At 41.1% G+C, this 19,545-nt stretch overlaps 1 protein-coding gene across 2 annotated transcripts in view; it reads right to left on the bottom strand.

Moving 5' to 3' along the window:
- The window catches only part of ITCH (itchy E3 ubiquitin protein ligase), a 67,062-nt gene extending 56,389 nt beyond the window's left edge, over positions 1-10,673 (bottom strand). The window contains exon 1 of one of the 2 annotated variants that reach the window (XM_072878868.1): positions 10,575-10,673. The gene's annotated coding sequence lies outside the window, so the exon portion shown is untranslated. Of the gene's footprint in view, positions 1-10,571 lie in introns of both variants that reach the window. The other variant, XM_072878869.1, reaches the window with a different exon arrangement.
- Between the last annotated feature and the right edge of the window lie 8,872 nt (positions 10,674-19,545).

Raw genomic sequence — 19,545 nt, 5'->3', positions numbered from 1 at the left:
GAGGTGGTTGAACAGTGGAGAAGCTTGCCAAGTCACCATCCTCAGAGATATTCCAAACCCAACTGAATGCATTACTGACTGCTCTAACTGGCCTTGCTTTAAGCAGATGGGTTTGGACCAGATGATGTCCAGAAGTCCCTTCTAACCTCAATTATTCTGTGACTCTTTGACTTCCCTAAAATGAACTCAGTAATTCCTATTGTACCTGTCCTGTTCCTCCTGCTTGTTGTCTTTAGGTCTCTGTCTTGTAGCAGATTCTTCCTCTGAAGAGACATCTATCAAGTTGGTTATATAGATTTTTTTTTTTTTTTCAAGCTGAGGTTCCCTTTCAGTACCCAGTTATTGATTACAGCTTAAGTTTTACTGGTTTGAATAGAAAGGCACAGACTGCATAAACCAGCATGCATGTTCTTCAGGTTCAGTAATCTTCATCTTGAGTGTCATCTACTTTAATTTCTACAGCTTTTCCAAAGTCCTATATTAAAATTCAATGCACAAGCCTACACTAGGTATTTTTTTCTCACTTTTAAAAACTATTTCCATTTACCTTATTGCTGCTCTCTATTATAAAGAACAAAGTAATACAGGTTGAGTCAATCTTCTACAAAATGTCCAAGGCTGTACATACCAAAGTGTTAGCTAGCTTCAATTACTGACAATCAGGTAACATGAAATTGAAAAACATGCAAAAATCAAGGACAAGTTCAACTGTCCCAACAGAAAGAATGCTATTGTGCACTTCATATGCACACTGCTTTCCTGGCTTATTTTAATTTTCTTATCAGGGCAAAAGAAATCTCATAAAACATCCACATATCACTGCCTTGGAACCTGTGGTATCCCTTCATTATTTATATAACATCAGAGATGGGGAAGTCATTGAATACCATGGTTGATACTCTGTTTATTCAAAAAAACATTTTATTTTGCTATTGGCAGGTGTCCAACTGTTCATACCTTTAAGAATTTCCTTCATTTTAACTCATATGGTGATAACTTTCCAGAGCAAATCTGGACAGTTACCAATATGCTGCTCTGTATCTCTCCCACGCATCAATAAAGCCTCCGTCCCAATCTCTGCAGTACTTTCAATCAAACTAATTACTCTGTTTTACATTTAAAATATCTCACATGTGACGAATTTGGGCTGGAGTGTCACTTAAAGGATGTTGATCCTCTAACAGTTTCTAAAAGTTTCTCCTAGGTATCTATATAAATTAATCCAAACCTCAGCAGGAAAGAACAGCAATGGAGTTTCACTTACGACACTAAAACAAAACAAAAATGATGCTGCCAAAAATCCCAATGATATACACAGGTAACTTAACTGTGGAGGCATAATACAGCTGCATACCAAGCTGATAAATTCACATCAACGTGCTGTTCTACCACTTTAGCCTTATGGTTTTAACATATCCACTAACTTTCACTCATTTCACAGTTCCCAGTGCGTACATTTAGCTCCCCTATCTCATTATTACAGAAACAGTCACATAGCATCACAGTTCAGATTACAGTTGTATGTTATTTTCCAATTAAAAAGGCGGAAATCATTGACCTTCATGAGCAGATTTCAGAAACTGCAGAACTTAACTTGATGCTCATAGGAAGAGAGATAAAAGACCGATATTAGTAGAAGTGTTGGAGAACCACTTGAGCTTTAACTAATTCGACTGGTTATTTTGTGATTTGGCATCAGAAGACAACTAATGTTTTTGTATTACAGCTATTTTTAAATGTATTTCAAAGGCATTACTTTTGAAGTGTCAATAAGAAACAATGTTATAAACTCTCACAATAAAACAAAATGTAAGGCCACCACCTTCTGTTTCACCATCTACCTTGCAGCTTTTAAACAAGACGCTTTAGAAGTAGTTATATATTCAGTTATTAACAGAGGACAGCATCTACAGAGGATTTCATAGTCTCTGATGATTAGTTTTTCTTCTTGTTTACAGCTTAATACTTCCTTCAGCATATTTCCCCATTCCATTCTCAGCACTACATTTCATTATCAATGGTTCCATGAGTACCCTTATTCAAACAAACCTAAAGTTTTAAAGTCTGGGAGGAATGGGAAAAAAAAAAAACCAGAAAGCTTGACAGTTAAATTACACTATTACCTGTATTCATTACTAAGAATGACAACTTCACCCACTATTACAGTTGTTTTAAAGAATGTTTTTAAAAGTAGCCTTTTGAAAGGCTGTTGTTTACTAGCAGTCTATAAACTCAGAACCAAAACTAGATCCTGTCACCTGGAAGGCTCAAATCTAGCAGACGCATTTTTCAAAAGCATAATAAATCTAAACATGATTCTTTAGTATGTTCTGTACAAAACGGTACAGAACACAAAACACCTTGTTTTAAGAGTGTTCAGTTGCGTTGATGAAGGTTCACACGTCTACAGAGGTACCTCTCTCTGGGGGTATAACAATGAAGAGAGCCCCAGATACACCTCTGTTTGTTTGCTCCCAAGAACGCAGAGAAAAAGGCCATGGAGATATCTGGCAGAAAGATACTGGCAAATGATACTACCTGACAAAAACTATCTTGTTGAATAGATTGCCACTATAGGTACCTGAGCAATAAACCAAATCAAAACAGACTGCACAGATCTGCAATTCAACCTGGCAAGGCTCATCAAAGAAATGATGAATCACACTCTACTACCAGTAACAACCACAAATCTGAAATTTGCTGATTATTTGAAATCTCTTGAAAAAGAAAGTTCTTTGTCACTTGCTTTAGCAAATTAGATGGTATAAGACACAGTTCCTCTTGATTAACTTTGGCTCAGCTATAAGAACAAGAACTACTGTAGCCCATGCACTGAAATTCTTACAGTTAACTAGTTAGCAAGGTATGAATTACATTGCCCCATAAGAAAAATAAGCTGCTTCTCTGAATACTCTTAAGCATTACAAACAATCAAAGAAAACAGAACTGGAAATCTAGTATTTGCAACAAAATGAAGTAATATTCATGTGTCCTAAATTCAATGCCAGCCGGAAATAAAGGTTGCATCTTTCCAACCTAAATTATGCATTACTAAAGTAAAGCACACAAATGCAAAAGATGTAATGGAAATGAGAATTTCTGAAAAAGAAAATTGAGATTATTTAAGTAAACACTGAGGTATCTGAAAATACTATGGGTCACTGTCTTTTTTTTAAAACAGCAAACTGCTGCAAGCAAAATCTTGAGTTCCAGAGGAATCATCTTCATGTTTTCTAATTGCAACAGAAGTTCATTGCCTGCTTCCTAGGAATCTTTTGCGAGTGACCAGATGGCAAGATGAAAGCATAACCAGGAGCGGACAGCACAACCATCCCAACCCTGCAAAATGTAACTGCTTGCTACGTTCCAGCTCATGCCTCTCTGGAAAATAAAACAGAAACTACAGGAAAAAGATAGCTTAGAACTGCACTATTATTTCAATATTCTCAGCACTTCCATTTAACTTGTTTTTTGTGGGGCTGCGCTAAAACCCTTTTGCCCTTTATCAGAAGATAAAGTAGACTTCTCTTCTGAAATCTTGGGTTACCCAAGACTTCCAACTGTAGTAATAAATAAAATCCTTGAATGAAAGCTTCAGTCTTTATGTCCTAGATCTTCTGTATGAAGAACTGACAATTGCACATTTAAAAGAACAGGATCATCTGCTATCAACAAACATTAATTGCATCCTTCAATTTCAAGGGAATCACCATACTGCAGGGATACAACTTAAAGCCCACAGGTCTCTGAAGAAGCTTAGAACCGTCTCCTAAACTAAAACTTGACAGTGAGCCAGAAGTAACTGTACAATAAGAGTGATGGCAATATAGTTGCTGCAGCTATTAGGGGAGTGCAGATGGCAAGTTCCACTCTGGCAGCTTGATGTTGCTGAAGGAGCAGTCCCACCTTCCCCTTTACGCTCCTCCCAGTCACATAGTCCTTCACTATCTTTGTGCCAATTCTAGTGCTAAAGTGACACTCACTGACCTGTTTAAATTCAGTAAATCTTCAGGGGGAAAAAAGCCTAGGGCCCCTGATAACTGCAAAACAATTGTTTTTCTTTTTAATAAAATAGGCATACTTTGCATGCCCTGGCAAAGTATTCTATATAAGGAGTGTAATTCAGTGTGAACACACTTATTACACCATACACACACCCCTTCATGGCCTACCTGTCCATGCATTATGTGGCAAAACAAAAAGGTACTCACATACTGGAATAAAAGTATAGGCCCATGGGGTTATAATGCTACGTAATGACCTTCTTAATCAGCAAAGCATTCTTCCAGATACAAACCCTGAGTCTAAGTCATGTGAGGAGTTTCGACAACTATTCTTCTAAATTTTGTTCAGACATTTTTATAAATTAGTTTGTAATGCATAAGAACCTTACTGAGTTTGATTATAAGTCACGAAGGCAGAAATATAAAATACAAGAGTTTACCATTTTAAAAATAGGAAGTGAAATTCCAAAAAGCAAAGAAATGTTAGCTGTGGCACAGGCTTTCTCTCATAATAGATCCTATCCCTGTTATTACTGTCTACAAAGTCCCTCCCCTCTCAGCTCCCACATCATCCACCCTTAACTGTCAATTTCTTTTTGCTGGTATCTTCTACACTCAAACGTACAGTTCATTGGGAAGTTCACAACTTCGAAGTGAACACACATTAGTCTGAAAGCATCTTCAACTCTAATATCACCATCAGGACAGTATTATTTTGTTCAGACATTCACATCCCAGATGAAAGCAAGACTTTTCTTAAATGTTATCTTTTGCTTTAATAACTCAAATTGTCACTAATGCCATAAAAGTCTTATGGTTTTGAGGGCCTGATGAGGGGTGGAAAGGAAGGGAAAGGAAAAAAGTAATGACATGCCACACCTCACAGGACTATGTTTAAAACCTTTAAGCCATGGAGAATACTTAAATAAACCACCAGCAATGTCAACAGGTTTCCACCCAGAGCAAATCCACTTGCCCAAATGAGATTTCAGAACAGAGGTTACATACACTGATTCGACAGGTGCACAAAAAGAACAATAATGAGAACAGCGTTGCCTTGTGATAGCTTATTCATTGATCTGAACTAGATTTGGTTCGGGCAAATGTTTAACAAATGCAGCATCGCTCTGGAAATTGGTCATTCTAATATACAGCACATGCCGCGTTTGCAAAAGACAGAAAAGATATTCCAATATCTTATTGGTAAACTCAGTTTAACAAGCACAAAATGGAGTATGCCAATTATCTGCAGAAGTACTGCCCATTGATCGTAAGTCTTCCTCTGTATCTTTAGGTGATGAACACTTTTAAATGGAATTAGAAATGTTACACACGCCCAGTATTTACTAAATAACACAATGTAAAAAAAACCTGAAAACACAGATGACAGCTATTTAGTTTGGATAGCTATAGAAACTTTTTTAATGTAGAGTGAGGTGGTCAGAGTGTTTTCCTAAACCTTCAGCGTTTCCCTCCTCCTTCCTGTTATCACTATACATATTATTCCCCTTCAAACAGCTGGAATAAGAATCTGCTTTGAGGACTGCATCACTGATGACAACACATGCACTGGAAGAATTGCATACATTTAAGAACAGAAGCAGCCTTGCTGTCCTTCTACAAAAAACAAGTCAGTGTCACACTGTTACTTTTTATCTTCTAAACTCCTGTATTTTCTTTTTTCTCGCTTCCTTTATAGAGTGAAGTGTCCTTCATATGCAGGATCGCCCCAGGAGGTCTTAACTTGCATAGATAGGAAAGGGTGTTCAACTTCAGGTAAAATCTAGTGAAAATATGCAGCTCATCACTTTCACAGAAGTTAGCAAGCCTGGTTAAAGATTAGACCAAACGCATTATTGCCTTATGAACATTTCTATATATTAATCGCTACATTTTTTATCTAGTCTCTGAAATGATATAATTACAGCAGTACAAAATACACACATACATATACACGCAAGGCACACATGCACTTGCAGAGGCAAGCCCTATGAAGATAAATTAATCAGTGATCCAAAGGTCAATTAATTGAGGCTCTGACAAGCCAAAGTAAAAAAACTTCAAGTTTGTTCCTTATAAAGAACAAACTCACTCCATCTAGCTGCTTTGCAAATAAATTAAGAGAAGAGCAGCTCATGGCACTGGCAGAGCAAAAATTAAGGTGTCAGAAAAGTGCAAATGCAGTATTTGGAGCAACAGGTCTTAATCCATTCAAATGTTTATGAAACCAGCAGTGAAGAAATAAAAATTTGGATATCTGACCACTCTGACTGTCAAGCAAGAGTAATGATTATTAATATATAATTAAAAGATAGCTAGCAGTGGGGATAGGAGCAGGCACTGGGATGGATACTGACCAAAAGCATGTTAAAAATTAACACAACCCACTCTTCTTTGTCTCACTACATACTCTTCAACTTGCTCAGCTTCTAGTCTTCCTTGGCTTTTTTCACTGTATTGGATAAGGCAAAGCTAAAAAGGGCAGTAACCACTTCAGATTTGCACAGGCAAAAGTTCCGTCACAATCACGTGAAACTGAAGGAATCAAAGAGCCCATTTTATTTTTAAGTAAATGAACATGCTTCCCAGTCACAAATTTGATATTCTTGACGGATATTTAACTGCAAATGGCTATCCATTTGATGAACATGAAGAAATCAGAACCAGATTATAGACCTGTCTTTACTGTGTCTTTTTCTATTCAAGATCACTTTAAACCTTAACTGATCTTTCTTTTCCTTAGTATTAAACTTTAAAAAGATTACCAGGTATCTAGGTAATACTAAGAGAGAAAAAGTCTGTCTAAAGGCTACCCTTCACAAAAAGCTAGACCTACAAAGAACAGAAAACAGAGAGCATAAAGATTTTATAGAGGCTGATATTAACACCCTCTTGAAAGCTACAGCTTCCATATCATGACCTACCTGATCCAAAACCTGAGATATGCACATTTCAGGTAAAAGGTAAGTCACCTAACTTTTCACTTCTTCTTGATCAGAAACAGGGTTCCACACAATAAAACTTTAACAATCCACCGGAAGAGAATAGGCCTTTTCTTACTCAACAGCAATACCATTTGAGTCTAAGCTCTGAACTTCAAAATCAGTGATCTAAATGCCAACATGTAAGTAGTTTGGTTCATGACTGAAACAATAGGCCTCTCCTACCAGCACAGTTTAGAATAGCTCAGGCAGGTGGGTGGAAGGCAGGCATTATCAATTTCTAAATGGGAGGACTGCAATAAAACTTTTTTTAAAGAAAAGAAGAGCATATTAACCTACTGCCAAGTTTTAAAAAACGATTTGAATAACCAGCGTAACAACATCTAGTACCATATTTCCTCAGAGGGGAAAAAAAATCTGCCCTTGATGGTTTACCAGAAAGTTTGTTCTATGCCCCAGTATAGTAAAAGTAGACATTCCAGGCATAACTTAAGAGCTGGTCATATGAAACAGCACCTTGGTTTCTTTAAAATGCTCTTTCCCAGTTTAAGTGTGATTTGCAATTCTTATATAGAAAAAGATCAATCCTTCAACCGCAGCAACTCTGCACTACAATAAGTAAAACCTGAATGCCAGTCACCTACAGAAAATGCTCAAGTCCTCATTGCTTTATTCTTCAGACGAGAGGGATGAAGGAGAAAGACTACCTTTCCCTCTCAAAATGTGGACACAGATTTAGCTCAGGTAACAGTCAAACCAAGCCCAAGAAGGATTACCTAAAACCTTTAAAAATACTCAATTTATGAGACAGTAAAAAGTAAATATCTAGAAAAACAGAATACTCCCAAGCTAGACTATAATCATGGCTTGTCTACTTCCTCTTCTGAGGTGAGCACACACTTCAAAGTGCTTCTACAGTTGGGCGAAGTACGGTTACAGTAAGCAACTGAGGCAACTACTCTCCTCTAGGTTATGCAGACGTATTCACTTTCCTTAGGTGTAAGGGCACAAAGTAGTTCCTTCAATTACATGTAAGTACAGCAGACTGACAAAAATTAGAACATTACATGTACATAATTCGATAGCCAAACAGAAAGGCTTAAAAATAAACAGCATCAGTGACAGCACTCCCAGAAGCTTCACCATTACCATTTACAAGGGGTTTTTCTTCTGCTCTAACCCTATAGACCCTTCTCCTTGCTTTTAAGCAGAAATCAAATTGGTTTTGCTGCACCATGAATAGCACTTCACTACGGTTGAATACGTTTACCACTTTGTTTAAACAGCTTAAATTTAAAAAAGATGTTTGTTTAGATGCTATCGACTCATACTAACTGGTAATGCTGTTGAGAAGCGACTTACCTATTGCATATGCTGTAAAATAGTAGAAAATTGATTTATTTTGTAAATCTCTCATGAAACATATTTTTCAAGCAGTCCTAAGGCAAGCTTTCTTAGAAATAATGATTAATTTAAACTCTACAAGAGAACCATCATGCTGCTTTACTACATGTCTCTGTTAGCTTATTTATTCTGTAGTTAACTTCCCCAAACCATTTTGAAACTTAGAAACAAAGAAACAAGACAACTTCATATTTCAGGTCTGTCTCACCACAGAAGAAACAGAACTTTAAGAAGGGAGAGAAAATTGAGGCAAGAAAATGAGGTGATGCTGCTTAACTAATAAATTCATATAAATAACCTTCTCTCAATCTCTCTTAAGCCCCAAAATAACTGTCTAATCTGTAAGAAGCTTTCAAAGTTAGCACTCAGAAGTCTCAGTTATTTTCCACTGCAACATCATCTTTCACATGTACTGTATCAGTTCTTTGTTTTAAAGACAAGAAAATTCACTTTGGATCAGAATGCTACATATTATTCCAATGATTACTTGGAGATGAATGCATTTACTGTAGAGATTAAAACTGTTCAGCCAAACCACAACTAAGAATGCACACTAGACCAAGTTCAGATTTAAACAGCTGTAGCAAAGAGCAATGTAACTGTAATAAAATTAGAACTGCTTTGGACTTTTGCTGTAAGAAGAGAGAAAAGAATTTAAATTTGTTTTTTCAAACAAGTTTTTTTTAAGCATTAAAATCCTCAGAACCAAAGACAGCTGGCAGTTCATGTTTCATTCTTAAATATCTATGCCTTTTTTCAGGTAAATACAAGCAAGCAATAGCTGGATCTACTGTCATTCTCTCAACACGGTCTGTCTTCTTACAAATACCAGTCCAAATTTCTCTCCTTTTCTCTTTGAAAAGGATGAGTGGCAGGGTAGCAGAGACAAAACAAAACAATGAGAAACTCACTAAAATAAGCAATAATATATTGGGGAAAGATGGTCTAAAATACCCTGGTTTCTGATTTCTTCAATTCCAACTAAGCTATAAAGATAAGTTTTGCTGGGGATATTTTCTGAAGCTTCAAGGGTAAAGGATGCCACACAAATGACAACAGATATCCCAAATGCTACACTCGCCCTTCTCTCTGCATCACACACAGATCTGAAGTTCTTTTGTTAATTTAACATCACAAATTACAGCTATTAAAACAAGCTGAATTCTTGTATATCAGAGCCAATTAGATAAAAGCATCCTCAAACACCCTCTTCTGCTTTTATCCGGATACTCCTGCCACACAAGGTCAAAGACACCCCATTTGGCAGCAGGAGGGTTAACACCTAGAACTTGTTCGTGTTTCCAAAATAAAGCGGTGGCACCAGCGTTGCCATTCTGCTGTGTTTACAAGAGGGAACACAGTTCAGTATAAACCTCCAGCTAGTCATGCTTTATCGCTGGGAAACATAACTTCAAGGCACGGCTGCACCCTGACAAGACAAAAGCAGCGAACCCTCGAAAAGCGGCTGCAGCAGCAGCCGCCTAATCTGAAAGGAGACCCCAGGACAGAGGGGACGTGCTCCTTGGAGGGGGGCTAAATACAAGGGCTGGGAAGAGGGCTGTGCTACGGAACGACTGCCGGAAAGCAAAGCTTCTGACGGGAGCGAATCCCCAAGGCCCTAAGGGGGGTGAAGGCTGATCTCAGCGACAAGGAGCCTGGAAAGGAGCAGGGTCCGACCGGGGAGGGAAAGCAAATACTGCTGGGGACAACTGGAGCAAGCGATGCAGAGCTGGGGGAAACGGGCACCCCCGCCCGGGGTCCGGGCAGGTGCCTCCACCAGCCGGAGCGGAGAACGGGCTTCGCAGCGCAGGCCGTCAGCGCCGGAGAAGGTGCGGCGGGGCCAGGCAGCCCTCGCAGGGGAGCGCCGGGGTCCCGGGACCGCCGCCCCGTGCCCCGGGGAAGGCACGATGCTGCCGTCCCAGCCCGGCCCCGGGCCCAAGAGCTGCCCCCGCCGGGGCCCGGGGAAGCAGCGCGGTGGGGAGGGCCTCCCTCAGCGAGGCGCTCGCGGGGACGAGAAGCCCCTCAAGAAGCCAGGCCTACGCCCGCCGGGGTCCCTCGCGCCCCCCTGCCTCCGCCGCCGCGCCACGGCCGCCCGGAACCAAGGAGAGCGGCGGAGCCGCCGTGCCGCGCCCCGCCGCCCCGCAGGGTCCCGTCCCCACCGCTGCCGTCGCCTCCGCCTCCTCCTTTCCGCCCTGCCCGCAGCGCGGACCCCCGCTCCCCTCACCGGGCACGGCAGCGTAGCAGCTCCCCCGTCCCTCGGCCAAGATGGCAGCCGGTCCGAGCCCAACCTGAGGCAGCGACTTTACAAAGTCGGGCGGCATCTGCGCACGCGCCGAGTCGCTCGGCGGCCACAGGCGCGCAGTTACTACGAGTCCCGGCGTGCTCCGCGCCAGGCGCTGCGCATGCTCACGGCGGCCCGAGGGGCCGGCTGGCGGTGAGGGACGGGACGGGACGGGGCGCGGTGGGTCCGCGGCCGTGGGTGGGCGCTGGGGCCGCGTTTCCCCTCCGGTTCGCCCGTGGCTGCGGTTTGTGTGCCTGGGCTTTGGCGCTAAGCTCACGTGAACGCTTCGCAATAGCACTTGGTTCCCAGGCCGCAGCTGGGGTTTGCCCGTGTGCTGGTGAGGCTGCCCGGAGCAGCAGGGAGCCGTTTGGGCCTGGTCATCCCCTCACCTCCCACAGCAACCTTCTGGGCCAGGTCCCTGGAAAGAATTATGTATGTATATACTCACACACACACAGTGTATATATAGATATATGTGTGTGTATATATGTATACACACGCTACAGTAAAAACCATTGATCATCAAAGCAACCCCGCAGGCTAGGCTAATGCCCCTCTGAAGTCACAGGAATACCTTAGCGTGCCTACGGCCGTCCGTGGCACTGGGTTATCACTGTAACCCTAATAACTGGAAATTTCTGGTAGCACAAAGGGACATACTGGGTAATCTGAGTTTCTGCCAGTCAAGCAACTGGGACATCACTGGTAGCAGTGCAGGCTTTGTGACACACAATTAAGGTTTTGCGGTTTTAATGTACCCACTGCAGATACTTAAGCTTAACCTTTACATAACACTTTTCTTGCTTCAAGTGTATTTCTTCGGAACCGGAATGCACTATTGCATAAGTGAATACATAGAAATTACAATATACCTCCTCTTTTGACAGTGAGGAATGAGAGAGTTCAGTTTCCATGCACTGAAATCAGAGAAAAGACTCCTTAAGTTTCAAAGAGTAGGAGAATATCCTCACTCATTTTTCAGGAAAATTACATACTTTACAAGTGCAAAGTTTAGCATTTTCTTACACCTGGTAGGGATGTGACCAACCTTAGGGAAGACCCATCTTGTCTTACCTACTTCACACATAAACTCCAATAAGAAAGAACCCACAGCTACCATTAAGTGAGTGTTTCTGTTGATGAGGCCTAAGCAAGAAAACAACTCAGATTGTTTTCCCCTAACAGAACAACATACATGTTTCAATGCCAATTAGCCATCTGCAATTACGATTGACCAAGGTATATATGCACATAACTTCAAGCACAGGAATCACTTTAATTCCAGCATAGAACAATATATGCTGCTCAGTCAGAGTCTGTGAGTACTGAAAAATCAGAAGTGTGTGGCTTTGTCAGAAAGGTGCGTGTCCCTGGGAAGCGAGTTTGAAGCCAAGATTACAGCCCAATATATGAGCCAAACAAATTGAACAGCTGATATAAATAAGTTCTGGAGGTTTTTTTTCGTCTAAAGCTTTTCTATGCACCTTTAAGTCTTTATGTTCCTTTACAGATATTTGACCACATATACATATATTTACAGTTCCATATTTAAATGGTCCATTCAAATGAATAAAAATAAAAATGAGTTCTGCAAGCCTTACTTAACAGACATTTCTCTCTCATGCATCACCCTCATAAACAGTCACCTCTCATCCATTGGTGCGGTACAGATTCCTGTCCTGGCAGACAGTAAAGCTCAGGATGACTTCAGCTGGAGTTCCACATCTGCATAGCTGGGTTTCCTTTACAGCATATTTGTTCTGTCTCCCAGCCGGTACATAACATTGGGCTTGTGTTTGCAGATTGCCTGTGCTTTGATTCCCAAAACTGTAGGAACATTGCAGCTAGGTGTACTATGACCTCTTACCCTAGCTGTCTGAATTAATTTTAACTTTAGTAGAAGTTCAGTGTTTGCAGGAAGAAGCTGAATGCTACCCCAAGTACACATACATGTGACTCCTATCAAATTCAATAGATGTGCATAAATCCCTAGGGCAGTGTGGCCATTTGCAGTCTCTGTTTTTGTCTTACTGGTTTTTAGGTTTCCAAGGTAAAGGTTGCTAAAGCAGGTGTGAATTAATAACATTCAGTGTCTCTTTTAAAGGACACCACATAAGTTGTCCTCTGTGTTATCATTTTTTTCCTCCTTTTGTAACTGGCATTTCAGAAAAGTGATTGTTGTTCAACCCCAGCAACCCTAACCTCTTTATTTTTCAGCTTCTGATGCCTCAAGTCAAGTTCCACTGGCGCTATCTGCTCTGTAAAATTCATGAGAAAAAGAATGCATTCCAGGTGCACAGACTACTGATTAGTTTACACTTGCCAGGACAAGATGAACGTAGAACAATCTTCACATCCACACTCTTTCAGAGATGATTTTCCCTGTTAAAAATCATGGCCTATCAGTGAACTGGAACAACAAATAATGAATTAATGCCAGAACAACGTGGCAAGCACAGATGAATATAATTTAGTGGCAGAAGAGCTACGTATCCAAGCTTTTACCTTTCTTTTGTTTGCTTATTTGGGGAAAGGAGGAGACTACTTGCTGATTTTCTTTTTCCCTATACTTTCTATAACTACAAGATGCTCAGACAGGATGGAATTTTCTTGCTATTCCCTGTCATAAGTTTCTTTTGACTAGTAAGAACCCAAACAGATTAGGAAAGTTTGCTACAACTGTGCAGGATGATCTTGTACAAAGGCAAGGAAAACTAGGAAAACTGTGTATACTTTATAGCTTTTCAGATTTCCTAGGTTTGATATGGTCAAGCAGTGCTTCTGGGAATTAATTTCTGAGATACAATATTTAATAATTCTAAATAATAATAATAAAAATATTAATAATATTTGATAGTGTTATTAATAATTTTTTTCCATTCTTTCTCAGTCCAATCCAGATTTCAAGGTCACTGGGACAGAGATTGTTTCTTGTGGCAAAATATGTATAGCATTTATTCTCAGTGGGGCTATTGTAAGTAACAATATTCAAATCACTAATGCAGTCTTAACTGTGTTGTTACAGCCAGAACTAGCACAGTAAGTTAGTGCTGCTGGTGCTGGGGGTTGACTGGGAAACCACTGAGGATAAGTGTCTGTGTGGCAGAGTTGTGTAAATCGCTTCCATGTTTGAATCTTTAGTGTGGTAATAAAAAAATCCTGCAGGATCATTAAAATATTGCAATTCTATTAGATTTTTGAGCAGGATTCTGTAAATGGAGATTGCTTTCTGATACCTCAAAGCCCCTAGCTCCCTCAGCTAGAGGGCTGGGACTAGACTGCGTAACAGAAGCACTGAACACCCTTATTGTTCTGCTGTCCCTAGAGTATGGGATCCCCTCTCCTGAAATAGACCCTGCCTTCATTCACTCCCTTTTTCCACTCTCAACCAGCAGATCCCCATTGACCTCGCATATGACAAACCTATTCTTTCCAAGATTACATAATTTACTAAAGGTTGCACAGCAAGTCGCTGTCAGAGTTGGAAACAGAACTGGGTTTCTTCGCTCCTTGACAAGTGTTTAATGATCTTTTTATTTTAGTGAAGCACACAAAAATCCAGACAGAATCACATAAATACAACATAATTTAGGTAGGAAGGAACCTCTGGAGGCCTCTAGGTCCACCCCCTGCTTGAACCAGGACCAGCTTTGATAAGGTTGCACAGTGCCTTGTCCAGTCGAGAGATAAATATCTTCAAGGATGGAGATTCCACAACCTCTTCATGCCCTGGTTGAGTGTTTGATGACCTGCACAGTGAATTTTTTTCCTTATATCTAATTGGAATTTCACTTGTAGGAATTTTTGCTTCTTATCCCTCATCCTGTCCCCGTGCACCTTTGCAAAGAATATGGCTCCATCTTCTTTACACCCTCCCATCAGGCAGCTGTAGACAGCAGTAAGATCCCCCTTTGCCTTCTCTTCTCCAGGCTGAACAGAACCAGCTCTCTCAGCATCTCCTCATATGTCCTGTGCTCCATCCCTGATCATCTTGGTGGCCTCCCCTGGACCCTGGTACATCAGTGCCTGTCTTGCACCAGGGAGCTCAAACTGGACCCAGCACTAGCAGATGGGTTCTTACCACTGCAGAGTAAAGGGCAAGGTTCCCTTATCTCACCCTGCTGGCTGCACTCTTGATGACACAGCCCTGGCTGCAGTTGCCCTTCTTTGTCACAGGGGCACTCGGTGGACTCCCACTCAACTTGTTTACCAGGACCTCAGCACCTCTTCCACCAAATTGCTATCTAGGCAGTCGACCCCATGTCCTGCTGAACTGGGGTTACTCCCTCCCAGACAGAGAACTATCTTTGACCACCCACATTTGTCTTTGTTGAGTTTCCTGAGGTTTTTGTCCACCTTCATTTAGGACCTCAGTCCACTAATGCTATATAAGTCAACAACATAAAGCTGGTCCATCTCTCCATGGAAGCAATTTTGATAGTGTGAATGCTTACTCTGGACTAGACACAGCCCCAGGCAAATATCACACAACGACTGTTGAATAGTCATCACATATCATCAGCATCCATTAGCTGCTAAGCTATTTTAAATCTTTAACAGTGGCTTAACACTTCTGTCTGACTTAAGGCTTTGTAAAGTTGGTGATTTATAAATGCAGGAATATTTTGTTTTCACATCATTTTTCATTATTGGGTTTCAAACCACTTTATAAAAACTATAAAGTAATTCTTCTTATAAATAAGTCTTCTGGAGCTTTTTGTTAACTAGGTAATTATTGCAGCAAGTGCTTTATATTTTAAAATTAGACTTATTATATTAAAATTGTCATCTAAAAAGAGAATTTTTGTTGTGCTGCCTTGTTGTCAGAGTCTGAATTCATGATTTCACTCATGAAGATAACAGTGCAGTGTCAGAGTGTATCTATTTCTAATTGACTTTAAAATCAGATTTTATTAATTTGACTTGGGATTTAGAAAAGTATCAGTAGGAAAAGATAAATTACTTCCTGTTATCTGGAGAAGGAATGAAGAAAACCCTCAGGTTGGTGAGAAACTATTATTATTTCCGAGTAATCTAATTAAAGGGTAAAACAAAGACATGTGGCTATTTAATTAAGTATTTTATTACTCAATTGCTCCACAGTGCATAATCAGAGAACTGGGAGGGAGTGAGTAGGTGTCTTGAGAACGGAAATGACACAACCAAGATATGTAGATGTTTTAAAGGAAGGACAAGATACTGGGAAAATAGTTTCTCTCTTCGCCATGCAAAAGGCTGAACATTATTTTTCCCTAGGACTGAAGAACATGATACTGTGAATCTGCTGGGGAGTTTTCAGAAAAAGACATGGCATGCTGGTGCTGGGATATTTGAAACACACCATGCATTTTTTAACTGACGGCTCTGTCCAGCTCTTACCTACAGAGACCTTGCAAACAGCCTTCAGATCAGCTGGGCCCATGGTGAGACAGCATGGCAGATATGCAGGGTACCCACAGGCACCACTTGGATCCCAGTTACGGCTTTGCTCACTGGGTGCTGCATCTAGGACTCTTAAAGGACGGGAACACATGCATTTGCTCAGTGTCAGTGTGAGATGGATGCCTGCTTCTGACAGGCTCTTTGAGAAGAGTTTTTGGAATGGAGATGCTAGTAGAGAGGGAGCCTGTATCTTGTTTAAACCCAGGTTTATTCCTGACCCACCCTGATAACCTCCCTCATTTATACAGTTGTAAATTATCTACATCAGAAAGGCTGACTCATCCCCTGAGTGGTTTACCTCCTTGCAAATTGCTCTGGTATAAATCAGCTTGCATTTCAGAGCTGAACAGATGCTGATAAAAAGCTATGTAATATCAAAACTAATACAATGAGAGAGGGTGCGATTTAAATACATGGGGCTTGATCCAAAGCCAAATAAAGCTAGTGAACTGCTTTCCATTGTGAATTCTTTAAAAGTCTTTATTAGCTTCAGGGTGCCTGTACCTTCTTTACCTTTTGTAGTCCCTCGTACCAGGGTACCCCAATACCCTCCTCTAAAAAGAACAAAACCACCCAAGCTATCAATCCCGTTGAGTAAGAGGTCAAGTTGTGTGTTTCACTAAGTCTGTCTGTCCCTTGGAGCTGCAGCATTTCAGTTCTGAACAAGAACCCTGAACCAAACCTCTGGTTTGGACTCCAAGGAAGCTAACAGGCCCAGGCTTTGAATATCCCTTGCTGAGTAGTAATCTTGCTCATTCACTCTATTTGTTTCATCCAGCCTTTCTTATGCTCAGTGTGCACTAAGTAACTGGGCAGCTGAATTGCAAACTTAAGGTGAGTAAGAGCAAGGGCAGGAAGGTTGCTGTACCAGTCCCATCGCATGCCATTAACATACCGGGTGCAGTGCTCATAATTTCCCAGACTGGATTAAGGGAGAATTTACTTGGTTAAACTTGCTCTACAAGGCTCAGGGCTTGGTCCTCAGTTCATGTTATGCTCATGCTTGCTACAGCTGCGAGAGGGAGGAGAAGATGATGTTGTACTGACTTACCACCAAGCCAGAGCCTCAGGCTCTCAGGGACTGAACCAGCCTCTTGTGTAACAGGCTGGGCCCAGAGTTCCTCTAAGAAACAAAACCTGGTGGTTTTTCTCTTGTTGGGTATATAAGGAAAATAAGAGGCAAGAGGTAAAATTAGTCCAAACTTCCCTTCGCACCAGTTCATTTATTACCTTCTAGCTCTTGCTTCAGTTCGTGCTTGCACTGGGTGTACAGACAGCATGTTCACAAGTGAATAATTTCTAGTGTTCTTGCAACAAAAACATAGCCTCCTTTTAACCCTTGGACTAACCGTATTCCTCCCAAAAGGCACCAGCGTGATCATACCAAACTCTTATTTAAATGTTGGTAGTCCTTATTCACAAGGAAGTCAAAATGAAGGCTCTCTCTGCCCTCTTTGGGCAGTTAATGATGGGAAGTGGATGGTACCGTAAAGACAAAATCAGGACCTGGTAAAGTGCAGAAGCCTTTACTGAGGAGAGGGGAGGAGAAAGTTAGCTGCAGTGAGTCTGGACTGTGTTGAACTTAATATTGCTGGGGCAAATGATATTATCATCATAATGCTAATGCTTGCTACAGTAATATAAATGTTGCTGTGGATTGAGATGGCATTAACTGAACAAGATCCCCAGTGGTGTTATTCTGTAGTGCTGCACAAGATGATAGTGAGCAGGAAATCACATTGCGAAGGACTTTGTGCAAACACACAAGGCAATACGTCTTAGTTTATGCTTGAGGAAGGTAGGGAGAGTTTACTTGCAGTATGAGCTGTAACAGTTTGTGAGTACTGTAAGTGCATGTCTATGCTACCCATAACAGCACTATATTAAAAGCCAATTTAAGGCATGAACAACAAGGACTCTAGTCCACATGGGACCCCTGCTACGCTAAATTAGCAGTGTGAGTCATCCAGCGTGCATGTAAGAAGGCTGCTGCAACCTTCAGCTGCTGGCTGGGGCCCTCACAAGCGGTAAGGCTACAGAGCAAAGAACTTTACTTAGAAGACGCCAGTGATGGCATCACTGTTACAACCTTCATTAGGCACCTTGTGACATTTACCATGATATGACCTAACTGGATCATCAAACACTGTACCTGCCTCACTGCACAGAATGGCTTGTGCTAGCTGGAACAGTAGTTATGCAACACCTCTTTCATCTGCATCATTCACTATGGGGATTCTTCTTCACTCCTCATCAAACCTCTACGCAGGGTAAAACAACATTAGTTTCCTAATTCAGGGTGCTCCTGACTGCTGCCACCACAATATCGTAGTGCTTCACAGGCAGAAATGAATTTATTTTTGCAATGTAAGTATGTAAGTTTGTAGGAAAGTGAAATCATTGTCTGCAGTTTATGGGTAAGGGTGAACTGAGGCACAGAATATAACATCAAATGTTCTCATTGTTTGTGGGTACCACTTTGAGACGTGCGGGTTTGTTTTGTCAGAGTATTTGGCATTGTGCTGCATTTTCTAAGGTTGGTGATGTGCTCTGGACTTCAGTCCACGCAGCCTGGCAGAACGTTGCTCAAAGAAGAGGAAAGAGCAGAAGATGCTTGTTATGGGCACCTAGAAAATGAGTATGCAATTAATGATCGCTCATGCAAAGCCTGTCCTAAGGGACTAAGCTAGCACCACAAGGGGATGACGTGCTATGGTAGGGATAGAACCCAGTTCTCCATGCTCCCACAGCGCTGCATTAATTGTCAGACCATTCTTGCCACTCTTTGATACCCACCTTCTACCTGCTGTGACAAATGAAGTCCTGTGAACAACAGCCTCATTTTTTGTACATTTCTAATTCACACTCAGCACAGATATTCCCAGTGCACTGTCAAGTGAGAATCCTGCTGAACAAATCACGGGCATTCTTTTTACAAAAAAATGTATCAGATTGCACAAAATCCTTCTTATAATGTATATAATATATAAATTGCCCCAGTCAAGCAGCTAACTGGCTTCGTATGGAGTACCTGTGTGAAGTAGCACCTGTGTGATACAGAAAGCTCAGACTGATGTTTCCTCCTAGTCTTGGAATCTACAGTATTTCCTAGCCACGCCAGTAAGCCCAATCCTTTTTAAATGGAGTTCTGAAGAAATGTTATATTCTTATTTTTTAAAAAGCTTTTTCCCCTGAGTTTCACAGCTTTTCAGTGACTGTGAGATATTTAAATTTACAACCCAGAACTTCCCTACTCGAAGTACTACAGTAAATGAAACAGCCACAGGATGTGTAACATGAATAACATCCTGTTATTGTTTCATGTATTCTGTTAGGTAGTGGGTTTTTGTACTCTTCTGTTCTTTTTCCTGTTCCTTCTTCTTCACTACATCCTATTCCCTCCATTTTCTGCCTAGCTTGTGCCATCTGGTGTCCCAAATCCACCAGTGACAGCAACAATGAAAGGACCAGG

This window comes from Ciconia boyciana, chromosome 14 (assembly GCF_034638445.1).
Source record: "Ciconia boyciana chromosome 14, ASM3463844v1, whole genome shotgun sequence".
In the NCBI taxonomy this organism is placed as follows: domain Eukaryota; kingdom Metazoa; phylum Chordata; class Aves; order Ciconiiformes; family Ciconiidae; genus Ciconia; species Ciconia boyciana.
The sequence above is the reverse complement of the archived record's forward strand: the minus strand, read 5'-3'. Positions and strand labels throughout refer to the sequence as shown.